Genomic DNA, 17021 nt, shown 5'->3' on the forward strand with positions numbered 1-17021 from the left:
CCACCACCTTCCCAGTTCGAGATAGGAGGCACATCCGGGGCTCAGGATACTTCGGAGGTCGCACCACCTTGGGCTAGGGGTCTGTTCACTCGGATGGACCAGTTCGAGCAGGGGCAGGTAGAGATGAAGGGCCAGATAGCGAGTGCCTTGACATACTCCGCCAGATGAGACTAGCTCCACCACCACCACCACAGCAGTAGATAGGTCTAGGTTTTGATTCACTTTGATTCAGTACTGACCTTAGGGTTTAGATATGTTTATTGTAGCTTTTATTCAGCACATGTTCATTCCCTAACATTTTGTAAAGCGTAGAGTACGCTCCAAGTTATGTAAAGCTTTATCTTATTAATGAAACACAGTTATGTTTATTGCACTTGTATTATTGTCTCTTATGCATTTTCTTGATAATTACAGTGTGAGAATATATTTCACTTGACTTATTGTAAGTTATTCAAAATAAGATCCACTTACTTTATCAGTTTGTTTCTAACAAAAGGTGTTCTATTACTCACTCTAATTCTTTTGAGTCACTTCTGGATCTATGACTCAGATTGCTCATCTAATACTTGTATTAATTATTATTGACTTCATAAAACCATGGCTCTAATACCACTCTGTCACACCCCACCCGTCGGTCTCGGTTACCTGCCCGACAACCCGTGGGTGCGATCCGTCACAAGATCCAAGGTTTTAGTCTATCAACAATATTTAAGACAAATACAGATAATCATGAGCAAAGAATATTCAATAACTGAATTAAATGAATTACAGAAGCCCAAAATGCTCCAATATCAAAGGAAAGAAAATATAGAATAAAGAATAAAACAAAAAAGAGGGCAGCGGAATAAAAGTATTTATATCAGTTTCTTTCCAGTTTGTTTCTCTAAGTCAATGAACTTAGATTCCAGTTTAATAAGGTGAGGGGTTCTCCAATTCTTCTCCGAGTCTCGGTCGAACTGCCTAACCACCTTTCGCCTCTCGACCATCAACCGGTGCGATAAGCGCACTCCATGCACCCGCAGGAACTCCCGCACATGCTATTTCCATCTCCCACTGGCGGTGCCACATCTTCTTCAAACGGGATGGTTCCTTCATAGGGAACCAGCCCATCTTTAGATACAAATCCTTCTTTTCGTATAGGCTAAAAACATAAAAGGGGAACGACACCCCCCCCCCCCACAACCCAAAAGACCCCCACCCACCCCCCCCCCCCCCCCCCCCCCCCCCCCCCCCCCCCCCCCCCCCCCCCCCCCCCCCCCCCCCCCCCCCCCCCCCCCCCCCCCCCCCCCCCCCCCCCCCCCCCCCCCCCCCCCCCCCCCCCCCCACAACAAACCCCCCCCCCCACCCACAACCCCCCCCCCCCTCCCCCCCCCCCCCCCCCCCCCCCCCCCCCCCGCCCCCCGGCCCCCCCCCCCCCCCCCCCCCCCCCCCCCCCCCCCCCCCCCCCCCCCCCCCCCCCCCCCCCCCCCCCCCCCCCCCCCCCCCCCCCCCCCCCCCCCCCCCCCCCCCCCCCCATATCGCCGACACACGGCGATATGTCGCCAGCTCGTCGAAATTTCGACCGTTGCGAATCGCAGAAGTCGGCGATTTATCGCCGACTTCAGCGATAAAGAAGGCGAAGTCGGGCGAATTTGCCCGAATTTCGTTCGAATTTTTTAATTTCTCTCTCTTCTCTCTCTTCTCCGAGCTTCTCTCTCTCATTTTAAAAGGAGAAGGAAGGGGAAGGGGGGGGGAGGAAGAAAAAAGAAAAAGGAAGAGGGAGAGAAAAAAAGGAAAAGGGGAAGGAGGGAAGAAAGATAAAGGGGAAAAAAGAGAAAGAAAAGGGGGGGAGAGAAGAAAAAAATATGGAATGAGGATCTAGGACTAGGGGAAAAGAGAAAAATAAGTTATTATTTTTCAAAAAAAATAATAAAACAATAATTATGAAAAATGCAAAAAATAGAAAATGGGAAATGTTTTGAAAATTATGGAATAATTATATAAGTATTTTTAACGTGGTTGTGTGCCCATGTGGCTATGGTTTGATATGGGCGCTATTTTATAATTATATCATACATGCAAATTCATAATCATATATGATTGTTTATATGTGTATAAAGTATAAACAATATAATGATGTTGTTATTTGTTAATGTTATTGAATGAGCATCAGCGGGTGAGGAGGAGGGCTGGAGAGGGAGGGGAGGGCAGAGGGGGACAGAGAGATCGGAGAGGAGGAATAATAGGCATTGATGGAGAAAAAAAAAAGTGAATTTTTGTCAAAAAAATATACCGTGGCATCGAGGTAAGGGTCACATCTTGGGAGTTAAAGGATGTGATAAATGGAAGGATGGATGTAAAAGTTAGGGATTTAAAACAAAGGAAGAAGAAAGAGATAAGGAAAGTCAAAGAGCACTAGATGATGGGGGAAAGTGGATGAGGATGATGATAGGGATGTGAGAAGATGAGGAGAGGGAAGCAGAGAGGAAGAGGGAGAGGGCAGGATACGTGAGGGTGATGATGTTGGGAAGAGTCGCCCATCAGGGAGGCCACCCACCTTACGGAACCATGGAGCAGATTGATACATGGAGAAAAGGGAAGAGCCCAAGATATGTGCATGGAAAGGTATGGCAAAGAAGGTAAAGAAGGCAAGTCAAAGTGGTTATTACAATCACAGAAACAGCAGGGTCCAACAACGAATATGATTGATACAGGGGGGCACGGATATAGTGGTCCCACCCTAGAGTTGAGACCACCCTCTAGAGGAGAAAAGAGTGGAGTATATTGATAGTATGAAACCCTTTGGGATAATGGAGAACAGGATGGATGGAGAAAGTCCAAAACCAGGTATCGGATTGGAAGGTTCTTGAAATGTGGAGCGGTATGAAAGAAGGTAATCTGGGCTCTATGTGATGAGTGGTAGGAAGAATGGGGAAAGTACAAGGAAATAAGAAGGGGAAGTGTGATGGCTCAGAAACCTGTGGAAGTGACATTCAATGACCAACAAGGACATGGAAAAATACAGTAAAAAGAGTAAGGGAACCAACCATCACAAATAAGGCTTGAATGATGAGATCATGTGGAGGTGAGTGGAGGAAAGAAAAGGGAGGAGAGATAGAAGTGCCTGGATATGTGCAGAGAGTGGTAGGGGGATCAAGTAAGATAACATCTACTATTTCATCTATAAATATTAATATATTATGAGTTTATGATTATCTTGTATGATATTATGTTATTGACTTAATGAGTTGTGATAAAAAAGGGGAAAACAGTGAGGAGAGTGTCGAGGTGGGAGATCCAGATGGACTCTTCCTGGACCCCTATGACAGTATGCATCCTGTATAAGGATGCTATAAAGGAAACCTAGGGAATGGCTTTCTTAGATATTGTCGATGACGATGGACGCCATCGATGCATCCTCTTCATAGGGGGAAGTAAATATTGGGTTGTTGATTTGTAGTTGTAGACTTGTAGTCTTGTAGACTTGTGGGCTTGTAGAATTGTAGGTATTGGTACTTTGGTAGTTGGTACTAATTTTAAGCTTTTAATTATGATATTTTCTAAACCCTAAGTATCAATATAGTCAACATTTAGGGTGGACACAAACCTATTGGATGCGATCGGGTGATACGAAGTTGGAGCAGATGAGATGGTCCAATCATTTGCCAATGAGGTGAGACATTGGGAATTTCAAGCGATTAGTGAGTTGTATTAATTGTTTAAATAATTTAGATAAAATCAATACAATGATTGTATTAGAGATCAAATGTTTAGAGATGCATTTGGGTCTTTAGTGGAGGGGGAGGCGGAGAAAATGGATGGGTTAGATACTTATATAGTTAGATCCTTAGGGCTTAGATGCATAAATGTTTTGAGTCTTGACTTGAGTTTCTAACTAATGTTTTTGTGATAATGGGCTGAATGGTGGTATCTCATGGCAATAGTTCATCAAACTCGAGTTGGCGTGGGATGTCTGGATGGCTTGGATGTGAGAGGATTGGAGTACATTAGATGATCACGAGGAGAACTTGAAGGGAAAGACCGTATTTATTCACTATAATATGAGGTTGAAGGAAATGGGACGGGCGAATGAAAGGAAAATCAATCGATGATATATTGATGTTGGAAGAGAAGATTATGGTGGATGTTGGAGGTGAGGGTGGACCAACGGGGGAGGGAGAAGCTGGGGTAATGTGGTGAGTATAGGCCGAAGAGGGTAGCATGGGGAGGGGTGAGGTTGGATGATGGACGGAGGAGGAGCGGAAACACAGTGGGGAGATGTGTGTTTGAGTGGTGGGGGGGGTGGGGGGTGGTGGTGGTGGTGGTGGTGGTGGTGGTGGTGGTGGTGGTGGTGGTGGTGGAGGAATTGGAGAGCGTATACATGTTCCACTACCGGAGACACGGGAGCCCCCACCCGGATACCTGGGGAGAGTCATTTTGATCATGCCACTCGGGATTATGATCATGGTGGTGAGTATCGGCGTGGTCGTCAATATCCGATACGAGGCCGAGCCACCATCGGAGGGGGGCGGCCATGACTATGTTAATCCTTGGGATGCGGCGATTGCGTCAATGGGGTCCATGAGCTTGGATGAGTCTGAGGCTCCACACCGGGTTATTGGCCTACGGGTAATTATGGTGTCCCTCTCCCTCCTTCGGATGGACGGTATGATATGGGAATTAGTAACCCCTCTAATTCTTCGTATCATGGGAGCTATGGTGTCCCCTCCAGTTCTTCGTATCATGGGAGCTATGATGTCCCTCTCTCTTTTCACAATCGAGTCATTCGTACCAACAAGGGCATCGATGCCATGCGATACGTTCCTTGGCCCTATTCTCACTTCCCTCAAATTGGAGTTCTCACGGCGGCGGAAGATGACCGCTATAGAACTGCGGTGAATGATTACTTAGACAATTTTCAATATCGTATGAGATGGGATGAGTATGTGAATTTGTTGGGGGGCATCAATGGAGACGATCGAGTCGGAGGAATTCGATCCACCTAGGCACGGTGCCCAGTGCGAGGCAGAGAGTTTCAGATTTTATATGGTTGGATGACTTTATGTATTACGGTATTTGTACAATGAATTGTAGACTTTATATGATTTGGTTTTATGAGTTTTTAGGTTTTTAGTTTCGGGGCTTTCGTCGCGTATAGTAAGACATGGGTCGATTAAGAACATTAGTTTAGGTAATGTTTTAGATCAAAATAACACTACCAATGTGTTTATTAGCCTCAAATTAGGCTACACATCAAATTTCAGGTCAAAATGACCAAAAAACCCATCGAACGGGGTTCGATTTCATCGACCCACCAAAGTGCCCGATTTTGGCGAAACCTCGATAACATCAGCCAAGATATCCCAAAAGGAACACCTTAACAATCATAATCATAAACCAATTACCATAATCATATAACATTCACAATTCATCATGTAATTATGAAATCAAAGCAAACAGCAGTAGTATATTAGAAATAAATACAACTACAACAGCATATAACAATATAAATCAAGACTAACAATTATCAGATTAACATGTTCAAGTATATGTAGATAGATAAGATAGACTGTCCTTACTTGCATATAACTGAAACGTCCGTAAAATGGAATCCAGTAACTATTAGTAGACTTTTCTTTTAAACAGTAATCACCTAAACACAGGGTTATTAGAATATATAAGTCACATAAATCAATTTGAATCAGAACCGAAATCCAATTGGTCACTGTTTACCATCCGGTCGCTTAGGTTAAGCGACCGCCACTAGTGACCGCCCCAAAAACAATGAGTTTCAATCCGAAACTCAGGCTTCTGACTACTTGATTTCAATCCGGTTTTCGAGTAATCTCATCCTAAGTCTTGAATTAAACACTCCCTAAGCCAAAAGGTTAAGAGAAAACAATCCACTATCATCAATAGATTACCCCTAACCCTCTCCTTGATTGGATTTACCATCTCACGGAAGTAGGGTTCCGTTTAGGTTATTCCATCTCAAGTAGATTAATAAAGAGGTAAAGAATATCCAAGGGGTAATCATAGAGACGAGGGAAAAAGGGTAAAACCAATCTAACGGGGAAAAGAGAGTAGAGAACGAAGGGTTAGTTCAATACCTCGCACCAGAAAGCCAGAGAAGAAGAGAATTGATCTTCCAAGCCACTGTCAGTACTCCAGAGACTCTTTCGGATCTTCCCAGCAACCGTCTAAACTCCCAAATAAGCAACCACAAATAAAGTAATCGTTAATGAGACGGAGGTTGCCTTTTATAGAAGTCTGGGGGCAAAATAGGGCAAAATCTCCGAAAACAGACCGGGCGGTCGCTTGGGCCGGTCGCTTGGGTTAAGCGACCGCCGCTAGTAACCGCCCCCATGTAATTTGCCATACAAGGGTGCTTTTACTAGGGGCTGATACCCAAGGCCAACCTAGCCCTAAATAGGAGATGGGGGAGATCTTACCTTCATTCCGGACATCTCTGAACAACATCTGATTTCCGGAAATCCCCGCTCCAGCCAAGACAGACTCTTCAGAAAAAGGATCCAGATCCATGGGTCCTGGGTATGGATCATGGGCTTCAACCCGGATACTCCAAAAGTTCACCCAACTATACCTTCGGGTTCTCGGACCTGGAATACGGATCTCGGGTTAGAAATACGGGGGGTATTACAGGGGTAGTGGTTTCTACCACGAAATCGGCCAATGCTTGGGCCTTGCTTGCTGTGCGAGGCTTGAAACTTACATGGAACTCACCAAGCTCAACCGACCACGCTACCATTCTTCCAGACAAATTAGGCTTATGAAGAACTTTATTCAGAGGAAAAGTAGTCAATACCTCCATCGGATGTGCCTGAAAGAATGGCCTTAGTTTCCTAGCCGCTATCATAATAGCCAAAGCCTGCTTCTTGATCTGGGAATATCGCGTCTCTGCATCAAGGAGCACGTGGCTGACATAATAGATTGGCCATTGCTTCTTTTGTTTCTCTTGAAACAAGTACCACATGTCACGCCCTCCCAGCCTGGTACCCTATCTGGCATACCCGAGAGTGTGATCCACAGCCCGAAGATCAGGTATCGAGTGATCAACCTCCCACATAAACAATAACATAATCATGAACAATCATAATAAAAGTGCGGAAGATAAACCATAGATCCAATAAAGAAAGAATGAATCATAAATGAATCAGAATAATAGATATAATCAGAGTGTGAAACAGATAAGTAAAGTGAGGCAAAAATCCCACTTTACAACCAGCGGAAAAGTAGCTCTAAAAGAATAAACTAGACAAAATCTAATCCCAGTAGCAATTACATTGGGTAACTAAATTGTTCTCCACTTTATAGACAACATCCTTATAAGTGTAAATCTCATAAATAGCACAAGGACGCTTCCACTCAATGGTCGGACTAAGCATCGTACGGAGCATAACCACTCGCGGGATCTTCGAGTAATTGTGGTAACCGCAATCACCTTCCCGGAGATATGCCTCTTCGCCTTGCGCTTCTTCATAGGGACCGTCATAACACTCGGTACACTGCAGGATAGTCTAACAAACATTGTACAATAAAGGAATGAGTTTCAAAGAAACTCGATAAGGCGATTAAAATCCATAATAACATAAATGGTAGGATTCCAGAACACTCATAAATGCAATATGATATGAGACAAGCAATGAATGAATGAATCTAACTCTATGTATGCTGGTCTCTATTGGCGGACATGCTTTAAGTCATAGCACCGTACTTCTTTAGGAAAGTCCACTCACATCCTCAACCATTTAAGATATCTTGGATTCTCTCACGGATCATTTCACCGGTCTTGAGCAGCCGATTGGTAATGGGTCCTTCATCCCTCGGGACAAACCATGGCGAGGGGTTAAGTCAACACACTCTCTCACAACCATTTGGTATAAATCTTGGCGCATGTCGGGGTAAAACCTAGCCAAATGCAAGTCTTCTACTTAGTTACATCAAGTCAGATCCAGATACTTCCATTCCTCGTCCCCGACGATCCTTTCCGGTATCCTTCACACTAGAGTCCTCATAGTCCCGACTACGGACTCATCAACCCTATTGATCATCCACATATGGTAAACGGGAAGCTCTCACGTCCTCTCACGGGTTGGTTACCGGTCTTAAGCGCCCGTGAGCCCAAGTCTAACCATATGCAACCCTACCAATAAATGGCCCCCACAATGTGATTCTTGTCCTCTCACGGGTTGGTTACCGGTCTTGAGCGCCCATGAATCCCCATTGCTACCACGGGTCGTTCGGTCTCAATACCCCTCCGATTAGGGTCGACATAACAGGACATCCTAGCCAAACACTACTAGACAATCCTAGATATGTCATCCAACGGTTTAGGAAGGTGTCCAGAGGGCATCTCCGGAAACATCCCATAATATTCCCGTAGTAGTCCAAGGACAGAAGTGTCAAAAGGACACCTCTCCTTTCCAAACCATACTTAAGCATACACATGCATCAATTCATATCATCACATATATGGTAACCTCATATATGGAAAGAAATCAATAATTGCAATCACCTTGTATATAATTGGTAAGTAAATCATACATGAGTCAATTCAATATGAATAAGTAATGCTACTGTAATCAAAGTTATGCAACAGTAGTATATCATTGTAAGAATCTAATTTAGGAATCATATCTATGATATTCAAATATAGAAACTAGATTCATGCTATCTATGTAATTAAGGAAATAACCATCCTTACCTTTTATAACTCGCAAAGGAATCCTAAGAAATCAAGTAAGATCTTGACAAACTTGAGAAGAAGGTCCTAAACAAGTATATACAACATATTAGGAAAGATCCCTAACAGAAAAGATACCAAAACATCCAACACGGACCAAGTCTGGAGTTGCTTTGTACTCATTGGTCGAGTGGATTGGTCGACTGGTCCGATCGACCAATCGATCGACCAATGCGAGACGATAGCCTAAAAAAAAACAGAGTTTTAAGATATGAAATCCGAATTTGGTGGTTCAAAAGGGTACTAATCAAGGGGTAAACTACATCAGCAAGTAATCTAACATATAGGGGACCTCAAAACACCAATCAAATCAAGATATCAAGATCCAAATTAGGAAACAAAAAGTTACCATAATTAGATCAACCATGGATCTTGATGAATTCGAAATAGGAATCAAAGACAAGAACAATAGGAGGATGGATCATTGCTTCAGGTAATGGTATCATGAAAACATACTTAGATCTTCAAGGAACAAGGCTTAGAAGCATAAATCTAAATAAGGAAATAAAACCTACCATATATGTAACTATCATGATTCATGAAGAACACATAGTATGGTAGAAGAGAACAACTAGAGATTGATAGATCATAGATCATGAAAAGAAAACACAGCGATTAACTACTAACATGATCAATCATAGAAGATCCAAGGAGATCAGAATTCAAATCAGAAGTTTAACAAAGATTAGATCATGGTTTGATCATGATTCCTTCAAAAGCTTACAATGATCATGGTTAAGATCATTGTTCTAGCCTCAAATCCTTAGGATGATCATGAGAACATGTTCGAGAGATGTTTGCAACGAGAGAATGCAGCATCTCTTCTACTGTCTCAACTCAAAAAGGAAAGAAAAACAAAGATGGAGGAGAAGAAAAGAGAGTAGACATACCTTTTGATGCAAAAAGAAGAGTTTCGACGAAGATCCGTCAAGAAAACACCAAGGATGCAAGGGAGATGACTTGCAGAGGTCTTTGGTTCGTTCCAGAGAGTTTGGAGGCAGCAAATACGAAGTGGACTCGAGATTGGACTTAAATAGAGCAAGAACAACCTAATTGCCAAAGACAGCACTCATTGGTCGAGTGGATTGGTCGACTGGCCCAGTCGACCAATGCTGACAGCAAGACCAAAACAGGGAATTGAAGGCCCAGATCAAATCCAATCCTAAAGGGGTTTTGCACACAAGTCAAGTGACTTACCTAATAGGTAGAAATGCCTTCAAACCAAGATAGAGAGCACTCCAAGTCCATCAACTAATCAGATCTTCATCAGGATTCAGTTTCCATAAATAGAACTTCATCATCAACTTTCATGGATTCAAAGCCAGACACCAAGTCCTCTACTGGGATGGCCCAAAGCTGACTTCTTACTTTACTTCGGGTCACTGGACCTACAAATAACAAGGTTCCCGGGTCAAGGTTAGGGCTGGGTTTTACATACCACACTTAACGCGAACGAGATGTTGCTAAATAGACTTGCAAAACTTCTCCCTTCTCGGGGGGGGGGAGGGGGGGGCTTGGCAAGTGTTTCCTTCAGATTTTTGAACGCCTTTTGGCATTCTTTTGACCATCGAGCCTCCCTGCTGCCTCTTAAATCCTTGAGTTCTTTGAAGAAAGGGAGGCATTTCTCTCCCGACTGTGAAATGAATCGGTTCAGCGCTGCTACTCTTCCCGTTAGCCATTGAACATCCTGAACTGTCCTGGGAGGTTCCATGTTAATCAAAGCTTGTATTTTGGCCGGGTTAGCCTCGATACCTCTTTGAGACACCATGAAACCAAAGAATTTCCCCGATGATACACCGAAGGCACACTTTTTTGGGTTTAGCTTCATCTGGTATTTCCGGAGAACCTAAAATACTTCTGCCAAATCTTCAATATGCTTTGACCTTGCTGTGCTTTTTACCAACATATCATCGATGTATGCTTCCATGTTGCTTCCGATCAGATCTTTGAATATTTTGTTTACTGCCCTCTGATAAGTAGCCCTTGCGTTCTTCAGGCCGAACGGCATGACTTTGTAGTAGAAACTTTCACGATCGGTCATGAAAGCAATTAACTTTTCAACCTCTTGATTCATGAGGATCTGGTTGTACCCCGAGTATGCATCCATGAAACTTAACGTTCCTGCGGTGGCATCTATTAAAAGTTCTATCCGGGGCAGCGGATAGTAGTCTTTCAGGCAGGCCTTGTTGAGATTTGTGTAATCTGTATACATCCTCCATTTTCCATTTGCCTTCTTGACCATCACCACATTGGCCAACTAGGTTGGGCATTCAGTGGGTTCGACGAACCCTGAATTCTATAGCTTTTTGACTTCGCCCTTGATGGCCTCGTGTTTTCTATTGAGAAGTTTCTCCTCTTCTGGATAATTGGTTTTGCCTTCGGATCTATCCAAAGCTTCTGCTCTGCCACTTGTCGATCTATTCCTAGCATATCCTCCGCAAAGCATGCGAACACATCTCTGTTTTCCCGAAGGAATAGCTTCAGTTCTGTTTTGAATTCCTCCAGTTGCTCGGATCCGATGTGAGGAGTTCTTTTTTCATTGTCGGGATCCAGCTGGATTCGTTCCAACTTTTCTACCAGCTCGGGTCTTTGCATTTCTACCTCATTCCGATCATCATGTATTTCTATTGGCAATGTCGTGGCCTTCTTCGGGCCTTCCTTGTCTTTTAGATATGCCACGTAGCACTGTCGGGAGATTCTTTGGTCAGAGAAAACCTGACCGATTCCCATACTAGTTGGTAATTTCATCTTTAGGTGCTTTGTCGAAACTACAACACCTAGCTTTATTAAAGATGGCCTACCAAGAATGACGTTGTAAGCCGAAAGTTCCCGAACCACCAGGAAGTTCACCCGAATAGTAGCTTCTTTGGGGAAGTTTCCGATTGACAGATCCAATTGTACTGATCCTTCAGCTATAGCCGACAACCCAGCAAAGCCATAAAGATGTGTGGATGATGGCTCCATTAGATCCTCCTCGATTTTAAGCTTTTGATAAGCTTCATAAGACAAAAGGTCTGCAGTAGATCTTGTGTCAACTAGCACTCTGTGCACCTCCCGGCATGCAATCTCTACCTTGATGACTATGGCGTCAGATGAAGCATGCAGACGCCTCTCTCATCTTCTTCACCGAAGGTGATCGAACCCTCACCATTCGGTCTTTTTCACTTCTACGTTTCTCTAGTTCCAATGAACTTAGATTTGGCCTTTAGCATTCGGAGCAAATCAAGCTCGGGTCTTCCAAATATCGTCAATATGGGTGATCGGGTGGCATCGATCACTTCCTTGCCTTTCCTAGACTTAGGAGCTTCGGTTCGCCGCTCTCGACTTACCGAACGCTCCCTTTTCTCACCATTTGCTCGTGACTCTACCTATCTCCCCTTGATGAAACTGGAAAGGTGACCTTAAGATATCAATCTCTCGATATCAGCCTTCAGATGTCTACAATCATTGGTATAGTGATCGTGATCCTTGTGAAAACGGTAATACCTCTCCATATTTCGCTCCCCAGGCTTTGCTGGGACTTTGGGTGGCCATTTTAGGATATTTTTTCTTTTGATGACATTCAAGATCTCTAACCGAGGAGTATTTAAGAGTGTATACTCGCTTTCATCAGGAGACCTCTATCACCACGCCATACGGGGCCTTCCAACTCGATCCCGAGGATGCTGTTTGGGCTTTTTCTTTTTCTCAGGAGCTTTCTGCTCTCTTGTAGAGGCCTTTGAGTCTCCCTGACGCACATCCAGAATCTCTGTTACCTCCACATGCTTTTGACACCTTTGCACCAGTTCAGTCATAGGTGGTAGGCATATCTTGAAGTAATAACTCCAAGAGTCTCCGATTGGTGAGTCCAGTGAACAAAGCAGTTTTAGCTATCTGTTCATCTAGATTCTCGATTTCCATCGTGACCCTATTGAATCTTTTCAGGTATTCCCGAATCGATTCGCTTTTCCCTTGCCTAATAGTGAACAAGGTTTCCTCGGTTTTCTTTATCTGAATTCCACTTTGGAATCAATCGATGAATTTTTGTGCCAACTACTCAAAATCTGCGATTCTTCCTGTGGGAAGATTCGAGAACCACTTCTGTGCTGCTCTGGTCAAAGATGAACCGAACACCCTACAAATGATTTCATCTGAGTTACCAGCCACATCCATAGTTTGCTGGTAGTAACTGATGTGAGCGATAGGATCTCCCAAATCGTTGAACACAGAAAAAATAGGTAACCGGAAATTTTGAGGAAATTGATATCCAGCTATTGCTTCAGCGAACGGGGTCTTTCTAATGACCGAATATATATCATTGGTTATTTTTCCTTTGGACAGTTGCTCGAGCTTCTGATTAATATTAGCCAGCTCTTGGCCAATATGCACCGGACGTCCACCGGCGACGCGAGCATTGTCCCGAACCGTACACCTAGAGGTTGGTGAATGAGTTCGCACTCCAACACCCAACCTTGTCCTTGAACGAGTTGTGCTTCCTTGCGGTCGTTAAATTCGATCATCTCTTCTAGGGAGTTCCCCAGTTCTTCTTGATTCTCTGCCTTGTCTCCAGGCGTCTTCCCGAAAATTCTGGTCAACATTCTGGCCTTCTTGTAACCTTATTTCCCTCCGTGGGGAACGTCCTCGTGGAAGCGAGGTAAATATTTCCTTGCCTTCTCTTACACGCCTTCTCACTTCTCACTGATCAGGAGCCTGTGGCACCACCACTTGCCTAACAAACGCACGAAGCGTCTGGTTCATCTCCAGAAATTGGAGCTGCATTTGATCCAACTGTTGTTGGAGAGGATTAGGAGGATGCAATTGATCATTACCCCCTGGTGCTCCATCTTCTCGTACTTCACGAGCTCGACTTCCTTCAAGAATATCATCCGGATTGTTCTTGGCAAGAAGTTGAACATCAGCGTCTCACTGAGCCGCCGAAGCCGCTGCTACTAACCTGGTAACCATGACTTTCTGAAGCGTTTCCCACAGACGGCGCCAAATGATGCATCCAAAATCTGCTCAACCCTCTGATTGCTCGATGATGACCTGCAAAACAATCGTTAGACGTGGCCCGACCGTGGGGGTCGAGAGTCCACCTCCGAAGGCTAAGTCAGTTGATGAACTAATCACAAAGGCTCTACTTGAGTACAGAGCAGAAGTACAAATATGAATATCGGGAATACAATTCAATTACCTTTCTTGTATGTAGGTCATGTCTTATATAGTGTTTACCATCTAATCTCCTTCGTTGGATTTATTCGAGCCTTCTTCAGGTGACCGTCTGATCTTAACGGTTAGACCCGTTAGTGGGGTAGTGGATAACTTCCTTTGTTCACACGATCCTAGTACTAAGGATGTGGCAGTTATTCGAGTAAGCACGATCGTTTGTTCCCGTAAATGTTGTTAACCATCTCCTTGACGAGTCGTCCACTCCGAGGATTGCGGATTCGGGCGTGCTTGTTGACTGAGTCAGGTTTCTTCCTCAGCAAGCTATCTTCAAACCCGGCCCACTCAGATGCGAGTTGGTTCGTTTCTCCCCAATCGAGGTCGAGGGTCGAACCAAGGGCAGACCAGGTTCGACAATGGTTTTTCTTGTATCAGCACCCAAATAGGCTCCTTTTTGCCCATACTTATTGCCACATACCAAACTGCTTTTACCCCTGGTTATTCCATCTCAGAAAATGTTGTGGTAGTCAATGAAATGCATCAATACATTAAAGGGAAAAAAGGGTAAACATCATCTTATGGCAGCTAATGTGGATATTAAAGAAGCTTATGATAAACTCAAAATGCATTTTATTGAAAGGATTTGTCTGGCTGGGTCCTCTTTGTATTGATCTTGCTATGTCTAGTGTCTGATCAATCTCCTACACCTTGATTATTGATAAGCATGCATTTACCATTATTTATTTGATTTAATTCTCCATACTTATTTAATTAAAGAGAGTTAATTGAGTATTTTTGTGTACTTTTCAAGAATAAGGTGATTTTGGTTATTAGAGATAATATGGAGTAAAGTTGGCAAATATTTTAGATATTGGTGGATTTTAAATCATGACATTCAATCTTGCTGCCCAAGAAATCATGAAAAGTGAGATCTTAGCCAAAATTGGAAACAAGTGGAGGTCTAAGGAACAAAATTGGTAATAAATCTGAAAATCGGGTAAACAGACCTACCTTCAGTATTTTGGGCACATCTCTCTCGTATGAGCTTTGATTGTGATGACTAAAGATGCTATGGAACTCTATTGAAAATATCTACAACTTTCTAGTTTTGAGTTTTCCGAAAATCGGAATGAATAAAGGTCAAATATACGGGTAAAGAGAGGGGATTCATTGTGTGCGGGAGACATAAAAGAGAAACCAGCCACAAAGAAGAGGAAGAAGACGGCGAATGCGGCTCTCATCTCTCTCATTGCTGAAGAAGAAGACCGCATCTCTCTCTCTCTCTCTCTCTCTCTCTCTCTCTCTCTCTCTCTCTCTCTCTCTCTCTCTCTCTCTCTCTCTCTCTCTCTCTCTCTCTCTCTCTCTCTCTCTCTCTCTTATGAACTTTGTGATAATGAGTAGCTAGTTCCTTTTCTTTGGGACGTAGATGAATCATGCTTATTTCATTAATTTGATTGTTCTATATCTTCTTGTTGATTGTGTTTGAGTTTGGCTAAAGATGTTCTATAGCTCAACAAAGTATGCGTGCCAAGCTTCCACGAAGGACAATAGTCTTGCGAAGATAGGGCATATCTAGGAAGACCATCCCTAATTTGCTTTAAAGTGTAGAGTTATATTGGTTAGGGAAAAGCATTGGGGATTCGAAATCCCAAAGATCTTCACATATTCATAGTTCACGTTTTTGCATTAATTAGTAGATTTAGTTTAAATTTAGTTTTGTTGAATTCAATCTTAGTGACTTAGCCTTTTAGGTCCCCATAGTTCGACCCCGTACTTTCTGCTTGCTAGATTAGTATAGGATTTTATTTTTGATTGGTTAGCGATACGATCAAATTTTGGCACCGTTGCCGGGGAACCAAAGCACGGTTGTTAGGATTGATTTTTGTCAGTTAGGCATAATTTTTAGAGTAATTTTAGTGTTTTTAATTTTTCTTTGCTTATTTAACTAATCTCTTTTTCTTTTGTTTTGTAGATAACTGCAAGAGTGTGATTCGATAATTAGTTTAGGTTGTTATCTTTTCTTTCTTTGATATAATTGTATTTAGGACTTTCCAATTGTAATATTTGCATTAGATTGGGTTGTTTAGGTTAATTTTTAAAAATCCCCATCCCTCATATCCCACATGTGTAACTTTTGTTCAAAAGATCACCTGGATTGCGCTTTAGGTACGTCCTAAACTCTACCTTTTGCTATAGTTATTTTCTTTTAATTTTACTTATTTAGCTTATTCTTTTTTTCTTCTTCTGTTTGTATACATGGTCATCGGTCCCTAAACCCTGAGTTGACTCCACTTGACTTAGAGTTAGAAGAGACTTTGGCCAACCTTAGAAGGCAAAGAACCATGGCAAACTATGAGCGTCCAATGAGGCCCTTGAGTGAGCATTTCATTCCTACGATATATACTCCGGTTTCTTGTATTAAGTTGCCTGACATAGAAGCGGCTCAATATGAGATCAAATCTAGTGTGATTCAAATGCTACCATCTTTTTATGGACTTGCCAATGAAGAGCCTTATAAGCACTTAGATGAGTTTTTAGAGGTGTCATCCACGGTTAAAATTCAAAACCTCGCAATTGATGCTTTAAGGTTACTTCTTTTCCTATTCTCCCTTAAAGATAAAGCTAAGCATTGGCTTCATTTTTTGGACAATGTTAAAATTTCCACTTGGGTAGAAATGCAACAAGAGTTCCTTAAAAAGTTCTTCCTCATTGGCCGTACCAATAGCATTAGGAGAGCGATAACGAGTTTCTCCCAACAAGAAGGAGAACAATTTCATGAGGCTTGGGAAAGACTATAAGAATTACTTAGAAAGTGCCCCCATCATGCTATTCCTAAATGGCAATTGGTTCAATGCTTTTATGATGGCATTAGAGACCGACATAGGCAAATGGTTGATTCTTCTTGTGGTGGGACTTTCATGCACAAGAATGAGAATGAAGCATGTGAACTTTTTGAGACCCTTAGTGAAAACTCCCAACACCATGCTTCAGCAGCTAGGACTGAGATTCCATCCATTGGGCAACCAAAGAGGAGCGGTCTCTATGAGATCAATCCTACCATTGAGACGAGCACTAAGGTTGACTTGCTATCAAAGAAATTGGACCATCTCTTATCATTAGGACAACAAACCCC

The 17021-nt window shown here is 43.0% G+C and overlaps 1 non-coding gene across 1 annotated transcript; it reads right to left on the reverse strand.

Annotated features, from left to right (window-relative positions):
- Positions 1–16611: 16611 nt before the first annotated feature.
- On the reverse strand, positions 16612–16718 carry LOC149005194 (small nucleolar RNA R71). The gene has a single exon (XR_016169982.1). It is a non-coding gene; the product is annotated as a small nucleolar RNA R71 (small nucleolar RNA).
- Positions 16719–17021: the final 303 nt, after the last annotated feature.

The sequence above is a fragment of the Hakea prostrata genome, chromosome 9 (genome assembly GCF_041222555.1).
Source record: "Hakea prostrata isolate BN-2017 chromosome 9, UWA_Hpros_2, whole genome shotgun sequence".
In the NCBI taxonomy this organism is placed as follows: Eukaryota; Viridiplantae; Streptophyta; class Magnoliopsida; order Proteales; family Proteaceae; genus Hakea; species Hakea prostrata.